Here is a 9,875-nt window from a genome sequence, read left to right as displayed (position 1 = left end):
TCCACCACCAACTCCCGGAGTTCGCTCAGACTCACGTCCATCGAGTCGGTGATGCCATCTAGCCATCTCATCCTCTGTCGTCCCGTGCTCTTCCTGCCCCCAAACCCTCCCAACGTCAGAGTCTTCTTCAATGAGTCAACTCTTCACATGAGGTGGCCAAAAAACTGGAGTTTCAGCTTCAGCATCGTTCCTTCCCAAGAAATCCCAGGGCTCATCTCCTTCAGAATGGACTGGTTGAATCTCTTTGCAGTCCAAGGGACTCTCAAGAGTCTTCTCCAACACCACAGTTCAAAAGCATCAATTCTTCGGCACTCAGCCTTCTTCACAGTCCAACTCTCACATCCATACATGACCACTGGGAAAACCATAGCCTTGACTAGACGGACCTTTGTTGGAAAAGTACTGTCTCTGCTTTTGAATATGCTATCTAGGTTGGTCATAACTTTCCTTCCAAGGAGTAAGCGTCTTTTAATTTCATGGCTGCAGTCACCATCTGCAGTGATTTTGGAGCCCCCCAAAATAAAATCTGACACTGTTTCCACTATTTCCCCATCTACTTCCCATGAAGTGATGGGACCAGATGCCATGATCTTAGTTTTCTGAATGTTGAGCTTTAAGCCAACTTTTTCACTCTCCTCTTTCACTTTCATCAAGAGGCTTTTTAGTTCCTCTTCACTTTCTGCCATAAGGGTGGTGTCATCTGCATATCTGAGGTTACTGATATTTCTCCCAGCAATCTTGATTCCAGCTTGTGCTTCTTCCAGCCCAGCATTTCTTATGATGTACTTTGCATATAAGTTAAATAAGCAGGGTGACAATATACAGCCCTGACATACTCCTTTTCCTATTTGGAACCAGTCTGTTGTTCTATGTCCAGTTCTAATTGTTGCTTCCTGACCTGCATATAGGTTTCTCAAGAGGCAGGTCAGGTGGTCTGGTATTCCCATCACTTTCAAAGTTTTCCATAGTTTATTGTGATCCATACAATCAAAGGCTTTGGCATAGTCAATAAAGCAGAAATAAATGTTTTTCTGAAACTCTCTTGCTTTTTCAATGATCCAGCGGATGTTGGCAATTTGATCTCTGGTTCCTCTGCCTTTTTTAAAACCAGCTGGAACATCTGGAAATTCATGGTCTACATATTGCTGAAGCCTGGCTTGGAGAATTTGGAGCATTACTTTACTAGCGTGTGACATCAGAGCAATTGTGTGGTAGTTTGAGCATTCTTTGGCATTGCCTTTCTTGGGATTGGAATGAAAACTGACCTTTTCCAGTCCTGTGGCCACTGCTGAGTTTTCCAAATTTGCTGGTATATTGAGTGCAACACTTTCACAGCGTCATCTTTCAGGATTTGAAATAGCTCAACTGGAATTCCATCACCTCCACTAGCTTTGTTCGTAGTGATGCTCTCTAAGGCCCACCTGACTTCACATTCCAGGATGTCTGGCTCTAGGTGAGTGATCACACCATTGTGATTATCTTGGTCATGAAGATCTTTTTTGTACAGTTCTTCTGTGTATTCTTGCCACTTCTTCTTAATACCTTCTGCTTCTGTTAGGTCCATACCATTTCTGTCCTTTATTGAGCCCATCTTTGCGTGTAATGTTCCCTTGGTATCTCTAATTTTCTTGAAGAGATGTCTAGTCTTTCCCATTCTTTTCTTTACCTCTATTTCTTTGCATTGATCACTGAAGAAGGCTTTCTTCTCTCTTACCGCCCATGTAATATTACACTAGTGCCCTTCTGGGGATCATGGCTGGTGACAGAACTTTAAGTCAGTGGACAAAGAAGACATGTGAGCTAGAGGAGCATCCTCAGAGCAGCCTGAGTCCCTTTAGTCTTTGGGCACACATCCTGCATTCAAATGACGGCCTAGAAGAGAAACTAATGAAGGCAGCATTCAACTTGAGGGCAGAGCCAAATAGCTTTTTGATACAACAGGCTGTCAGTGAAAATAATCAGTAAACAGTCTATAGTAGAAATAGAAAAGGGTTTTATCTGGGTCAAACTGAGGACTACAGCCCGGAAGACAGCCTCTCAGATAATGCTGAGGAATTGCTCCAGAGAAGAACAGTTATCAGCACAGTTTCATATCTTGTCAGAACAAAGAATATCAAACAAATCAGGGACACTTTCCTTCAAGGTTTCAAAAAATCAGACCAGCACACAAAAAAGAGTGGATCGATGTGGCCACGGCACCTGGGAAGGGAGTCCTTTCATCGAAGGAGGACCAGCATTGCATCCCAGGAAGACGGCACTTAGTCTTTATTTTTTCTTTCTTTAACTGAAATCTAGTTGATTTACAATGTTGTATTAGTTTCAGGTGTACAGCAAAGTGATTCAGTTTTATGTATACATACAGATACAGACTCTTTTTCAGAATCTTTTCCCTGCTAGGTTATTACAAAACATTGAGTACCGTTCCCTATGCTGTACAGTAGGTCCTTGCTGGTTATCTACTGTATACATAGTAGTGTGTGTATATTAATCCCAATGTCCTAATTCATCCCTACCCCCACTCTTCCCTTGATAACCACGTTTGTTTTCTATGTGCATGTTGTCTATGTCTATGGGTCTACTTCCATTTTATATATAAGTTCATTTATACCATTCTTTCTTTTTATATTCCACATGTAGGTGATATCATACATTTGCCTTGGGGGCTTCCCTGGTGGCTCAGAAGGTAAAGAATCTACCTGCAATGCAGCAGACCCAGGTTTGATCCCTGAGTTGGGAAGATCCCTTGGAGAAGGGAATGGCAATTCACTCCAGTATATTCTTGCCTGGAGAATTCCAGGTACAAAGGAGCCTGGCAGGCTATAATGTTCATAGGGTTGCAAAGAGTCAGACACGACTGAGCGACGAACACTTTCACTTTCCAATAGAGCTGTCTTTCTCTCTCTGGCTTGTTTCATTTAACATGATAATCTCTAGATCCATCCGTGTGGCTCAAATGGATGTCTTTATTTTCAACATGGACATTCTTTACTTCTGGTCAATGTGCCCTTTTCATTAATAATTAAAGCAGATGTACAATATCACAAATAGGCTGGTCTAGTTAGCATCAAATTCAACTTAACTCACATATAAGCCAGAATGATTTCCCCATACCTCAGCATGTGAACATTTCTTTTATCAAGGCCCTTGAAGAGACTTCCATAAAGAAACAGGCTATGCCCCTGCTGTGAAGAGTTGCACTTCCCAGGGCCTCAGGGACCAGGAAGATCACATCTGAAACCCCACAGCCAAAGCAAAACCCTTTTGCTGACATTCAGTTTCAATTTGACTGTTTTTATTTAATGTCCAGCCCAAGATGGACAAGATAATACACTTTTATTTCTCTTCCAGAGAGCAAACAAATACAAGGTTTGACACAAGAAAAAGAAATAAAGCTAAATGTGGCTATTATTTCTCATTAAAAGTGGAAGTGTCAAGCTTTAAACCCTGAGGAAGCTGCTGAGAGGCCATAGCTAGGAGACATTTATGGACTAGAGAAAGGAGGTGATAGATAGAAAAATAATACAAATTGTGCTTTCCTCATCTTTCTGCTATTTTCCTATTTTTCAGGCTGAGGAGCACCTGGGCTGTTTCAGGAGTTTCCATTGTCGACTAAAACAATGCACAATGTGAGAGTTGTGACTTAAGTTTTATTTGGGGCAAAATGAGGACTGGGGTCGGGTAGCTCTGAGAGACTGCTCCAGAGAAGGAGTGGGGGACGGTCAAAAGATAAGGTTTTGGTGAAGGAGGAGTTCAGGGCAAACAGGCCTTTTGGAAAAATCCAAAAGGCTTTCTGGTAGTCACAAGGAGTTGATGTCACCATGAAGGGAGTTAGCGCTCTTGCAGATATGAGGAGATACAGGAGTTGGGATCAGGAGATCAGTTCCTAAAAATATCTAACTATCTCAAGACCTGTTCCACCAGTTTCACTGGGGCACAGGTGCCTCACTCTCCACCTTGAGCTCCCTTCCAGGAGTACGGGAGGTCAGCAGCTGCAGCAGCGGAGGCAGATGGAAAATGCCCACGTTGCTGCTGTTCAATCACTGGCAAACGCTCTTGGCAGGTGCCAATTTGTAGCTGACACTATCACAGGCCAAAGGCCACATCTGTCTTCCTCTAGCCCCAGCTGTTCCTCTCAAGAGAAAACCGAGAAAACATCTTCCCTTTGCTCACACCGGGAGGGCTGTGGTCGGGAGACACTGGGTACCGCAGTGGCTTCCCCGCGGGCAGCTGGGCCTCAGACAAGACCTTCCACAACAGACTTGTCACCACTAATAAAAACTAAAATGCATCATCTCATTTATACTCACTACAATCCACTAGAAAGGTACTATTTTAATCCCCAGTTTATATGTGAGAAAATTAAGGTTTAGAGAGATCAAGTAACTCAAAAGAGGTTTCAAACTATCAGAGAACAGAGCATGCCTCCCATGGTGGGTGGTGGGATGGAGCTGGTGTGGAAATGGCAAAGCGCCCCCAGTTAAAAAAAAAAAAAAACTTACGTTAAAAAAAAACCTTACGTCTCCAACGTTTTCTAGTTGCTCATGAATAACTGAGGAGGGCAGTATGTTGAGAGGAACACATGAGATAGCAGATGTCAGGACACAGCGGTCCACAGTGAGCACTAGGCCAATGGTGAGCATCACCATTAATCCTCCCAGCATCCCTGGAAGAAAGTGGTATCTTCCCCCATTTACCCATGAAGAGACTAAGGCTTCACCACATGGAGAGAGGCCCGAGGCCATCCAGATAAGAAACAGAGCTGCGGGAAGAAGAGCCCAATTCCCACCCAGTCTGGAATCCTTCCCACCCAACTCAGCTCCTCCCTAACCCTTCCTGCACTCCTGGGGTGTGCCCCAAGCTGCTGTGCATGCCTATTAGGTTATCTAATGCACATAATGTCCTGGTAAAGGTGATACATTCAGTTCAGTTCAGTTCAGTTCAGTCGCTCAGTCGTGTCCGACTCTTTGCGACCCCATGAATCGCAGCACGCCAGGCCTCCCTGTCCATCACCAACTCCCGGAGTTCACTCAGACTCACGTCCATCGAGTCCGTGACGCCGTGCAGCCATCTCATCCTCGGTCGTCCCCTTCTCCTCCTGTCCCTAATCCCTCCCAGCAGCAGTCTTTTCCATGCATTAAAAACCACCTAGCATTAGAGCTTTGAGACTTCCAAATGAGACACATGTATCTTTACTTTTCAACCCCTGCATTACTACCAAGATTTGAGCCTTCTGAGAACAAGCAAGGAACACATCATCCATTTCAGCTCTGGGTCTGGAAAACCTAAATTAAAAGAGAAAAGAAATCACATAAAGAGAAGATTAAAGTTCTCTGAGTGTTAAGGGGGGGGAAAAAAAAGGTGAAAACTTATTTCTCATTCTGATTCAACCATCCCAGGTAATAAGCAATGCCTCTGGCCACCTTTTAACATCACTGCAACATAATGACTCTGCAGACAGTCCCTGGAGACCTTAACTTTACTCATTCAAAGTTGACTCTGAGGTTATTTTAAATAATGTTTTAATTTCTTCATCCCACCATGATAGAATTATGTGTTTGCCTCTGAAGATCCTTTATGACATTACGTTCTCAGAATTCGCTGTGAATAAGGAATGAGTCTGCCCCAGAGCAGCTCTATTTCCTTGATATTATAAAGTGAAAATTGCATATCTAATAATGCATAACTGAGTTGTACTCTTCTGTAAAACTTTGAGACAAAAAAACCTTTAGAACCAAAGGAAAAATGTAAAATCTCACTTTGGGGGGGGGGAGGGGCAGGGGCGGGGGAGGGCAGATGGGATTGAGTAATAGAAGAATATCAAGGGCAGGGTTCTGAACTTTGTCCTTGATCCTTAATGGCATCCTAAATATACCGGGGGCGGATGCAGAGAGTCGCTTTGTGACGGGGCGGTGGGGGCCAGGGGGAATGGAAGACTCCTGACTCCTGCGGGGGTCAGGGCATGCTGTCTAACAATTCTTTAAACTGTGCACCTGTTTTATGTGGCTTTCCACGTTTGTGTTATAGTTAATGATTCAACCAGGAGACTCTGGTTGAATCCCTGGGTGGGGAAGGTCCTCTGGAGAAGGAAATGGCAACCCATTCCTGTATTCTTGCCTGGGAAATCCCATGGACAGAGGAGCCTGGCGGTCTACAGTTCATATGGTCCCTAAAGAGTCAGACACGACTGAGTGACTAACGATTTTTTAAAAGCTTGCTTGTTTGTTTTAAAGAAGCCTATTCTGCACATGAAAAGATGTTCAACATCACTAATTATTAGAAAAATACAAATCAAGACCACAATGAGGATGGTTGACTTCACACAGGTCAGAATGGCCATCATTGAAAAAGTCTACAAATAAGGATTTCTCTGCTTGGTCTGGTGGCTGGGACTCTCCACTCCCAATACAAGGGGCCAGGATTTGACCCCTGATCAGGGAAGTAGATCCCACATGCCACAATTGAGACCCAGAGCAATCAAATAAATAAACAAATTTTTTAAGTCTACATATAACAAATGTTGGAGAGGGTATGGAGAAAAGGGAGCCCTCCTACACTGTTGGTGGGAATGTAAATTGGTAAAGTCACTGTGGAGAGCAGTATGGAGGTTCCTCAGAAAACTAAAAATAGAACTACCGTATGATCCAACAGTCCCACTCCTGGGCACGTATTCAGGCCAAGGTACAGTTCAAAAATATACATGCACCCTTATGTTCATAGCGGCACCATTTACAATAGTCCAAACTAAAGCTGAAACTCCGGTACTTTGGCCACCTCATGCGAAGAGTTGACTCATTGGAAAAGACTCTGATGCTGGGAGGGATTGGGGGCAGGAGGAGAAGGGGATGACACAGGATGAGATGGCTGGATGGCATCACTGACTCGATGAATGTGAGTCTGAGTGAACTCCGGGAGTTGGTGATGGACAGGGAGGCCTGGCGTGCTGCGAGTCGTGGGGTCGCAAAGAGTCAGACACGACTGAGCAACTGAACTGAACTGAACTGAACTGAAACGTGGAAACAACCTAAATGTCCATGTATGGGCACGAACGGGTAAAGAAGATGTTTGATATATAATGGAATATTAGTCATCAAAAAAGAACAAAAGAATGCCATTTGCAACAACATGGATACAACTAGAGATGATTATCCTAAGGGAAGTAAGTTAGAAAGAGAAAGACAAATACCATATGATATCACTTACATGTGGAACCTAAAATATTGCAAATGAACCTATCTATAAAACAGAAACAAACTCACAGACATAGAAAACTGACTTGTGCTTGCCAAGGGAAAGGGATAATCTGGGAGTCTGGGATTGGTAGATGCAAACTAATACATCTAGAATGGATAAACAATGTCCTAATGTATAACATTTGATATCCCATGATAAACCATATGGAAAAGAATATAAACAAAGAAGGCATAGATGTCTATAATTGAGTCACTATGCTGTACAGCAGAGATTGGCACAACATTGTAAATCAATTATACTTCAATAAAAAAAAGAAAAAGAAGCCTACTGTGGACAGGGTAGGGTGCCAAGCTCAAAGGGTTTAAGATCCCTTGTATCTGTTTTGTTCATTGTTGAATCTCGGCACCTAGAAAAGTTCTTGGCTCGCAGTAAGGACCTGATAAATATTTGTTTTTTTTTTAAAAAAGATTACACATAGGAAGAAGACATTCATTCATCCATTCCTTCATTGAGATAGGATACTTGAAAAAAATGCAGACACTAACTAGGGTTTAGGCTCATTTAGGGCAAGATTGCCGGGAGAAATATCAATAACCTCAGATATGCTGATGACACCACCCTTATGGCAGAAAGTGAAGAGGAACTAAAAAGCCTCTTGATGAAAGTGAAAGAGGAGAGTGGAAAAGTTGGCTTAAAGCTCAACATTCAGAAAACGAAGATCATGGCATCTGGTCCCATCACTTCATGGGAAATAGATGGGGAAACAGTGGAAATAGTGTCAGATTTTATTTTGGGGCCCTCCAAAATCACTGCAGATGGTGATTGCAGCCATGAAATTAAAAGATGCTTACTCCTTGGAAGGAAAGTTATGACCAACCTAAGTAGCATATTAAAAAGCAGAGATATTACTTTTCCAACAAAGGTCTGTCTAGTCAAGGCTATGGTTTTTCCTGTGGTCATGTATGGATGTGAGAGTTGGACTGTGAAGAAAGCTAAGCACTGAATAATTGGTGCTTTTGACCTATGGTGTTGGAGAAGACTCTTGAGAGTCCCTTGGACTGCAAGGAGATCCAACCAGTCCATCCTAAAGGAGATCAATCCTGGGTGTTCATTGGAAGGACTGATGCTAAAGCTGAAACTCCAATACTTTGGCCACCTCATGTGAAGAACTGACTCATTGGAAAAGACTCTGATGCTGGGAGGGATTTGGGGCAGGAGGAGAAGGGGACGACAGAGGATGAGATGGCTGGATGGCATCACTAACTCAATGGACCTGAGTTTGAGTGAATTTCGGGAGTTGATGATGGACAGGGAGGCCTGGCGTGCTGCAATTCATGGGGTCACAAAGAGTCAGACACAACAGAGCGACTGAACTGAACTGAACTGAGGGCTGGTTTGGGACCTAGGAATCAATATTGTTTTTAGCTATTTTGTTATAAATATTTTCAAGCATAAAGAAAAAAGAGAATGGTATACATACCACCTATATACCCATTTCCTAGACTAATAGTTGTTAATATTTTTACCATGTTTGCCTCATCAATCTTTTTGTCAAAGTATTCTAGATAAGTTATACTGACACCATGAAAACAAGAACATCTTTCTTCTTAAAGTCAGTATCATTATGTAGCTAACAAAATTAATTAAAATTCTTTGTCATCCTCTAATGCCTGATCCACATTCAAATTTTGTCAAATGTTCCAAAAATATATGTTACTCTCACTTTATCCTACCAGGATCCAGTCTACATTATATTGATATTTGGTTGTTATATCTCATATGTCACTTGTAACCCAGAACAATGCCCCTCTTCCATTTCTTTGGCCAGCCCGGTTATTCCTCAGAATGGTCTGCTCTCTAAATTTGTCCAGCTGTTAAATTTGCAGTGTCATTTAATTTATTTCAGTTACCCACACATTTCGTGCAAACTACAGTTTGGAGCTAGAGGCCAGATTACATTCAGGTTAAACATTTTAGGCAAGATATCATTATTGATGCTGTATAATGTTGCAACACATTGCAAAATACATCATATCTAATTGACTCATTAGCAGTAAGCCAGAGACAGCTTCAAGCCTCCTTCACAAAGTTCCATTTTTCTTTTTAAATCATCAAATAATCTGTGGAGTAATATTTCAGCAGCATTGAAGCATCCAATTCTCCGTTAGTGTATATATAATGGCTTTATCATTCACTGATCATTCTTGCCTCAATCAGTTACTTCTTTATAGGTTGCAATATGAGCTTTCTATCATTCATTCTACATTTATCCAATAGGAGAGAGAAAGAAAGAGAGAGAGAAAGGGAGATTTATGCTATCACCTGTTCCTTTCAGAAGGACAAGGTAAATAATCATTTATTTAAATTATCAGTTTTCAGAGTAAGATGTAGGTGACAAATGGTGTTTTGTTTTGTCTTTAGTTTTCTTTTTTCTGAGTATCATTTTATAGACTTGCAGATTTGTGTCTATTCAGTATTTTATTCCACTGCCGTCTTTCATTCTGAAGCTCAGATTGTCCCATCTCTGGTCAGTGAGAGCCCCTTATTGACACAGCAATGTATCTCAGGCTCACCTTGTACTCTGACCCAACATCAGCCATTTCTTGAAAGAGCCCTGATTTCTTTTAGTGGGAATAATGGTTAGAGTTCAAAATCTGGGGGTTAGGGATACATACTGCTACTGA

This window comes from Oryx dammah, unplaced genomic scaffold, assembly GCF_014754425.2.
Source record: "Oryx dammah isolate SB20612 unplaced genomic scaffold, SCBI_Odam_1.1 HiC_scaffold_11232, whole genome shotgun sequence".
NCBI lineage: Eukaryota > Metazoa > Chordata > Mammalia > Artiodactyla > Bovidae > Oryx > Oryx dammah.
This window is presented reverse-complemented; position numbering follows the sequence as displayed.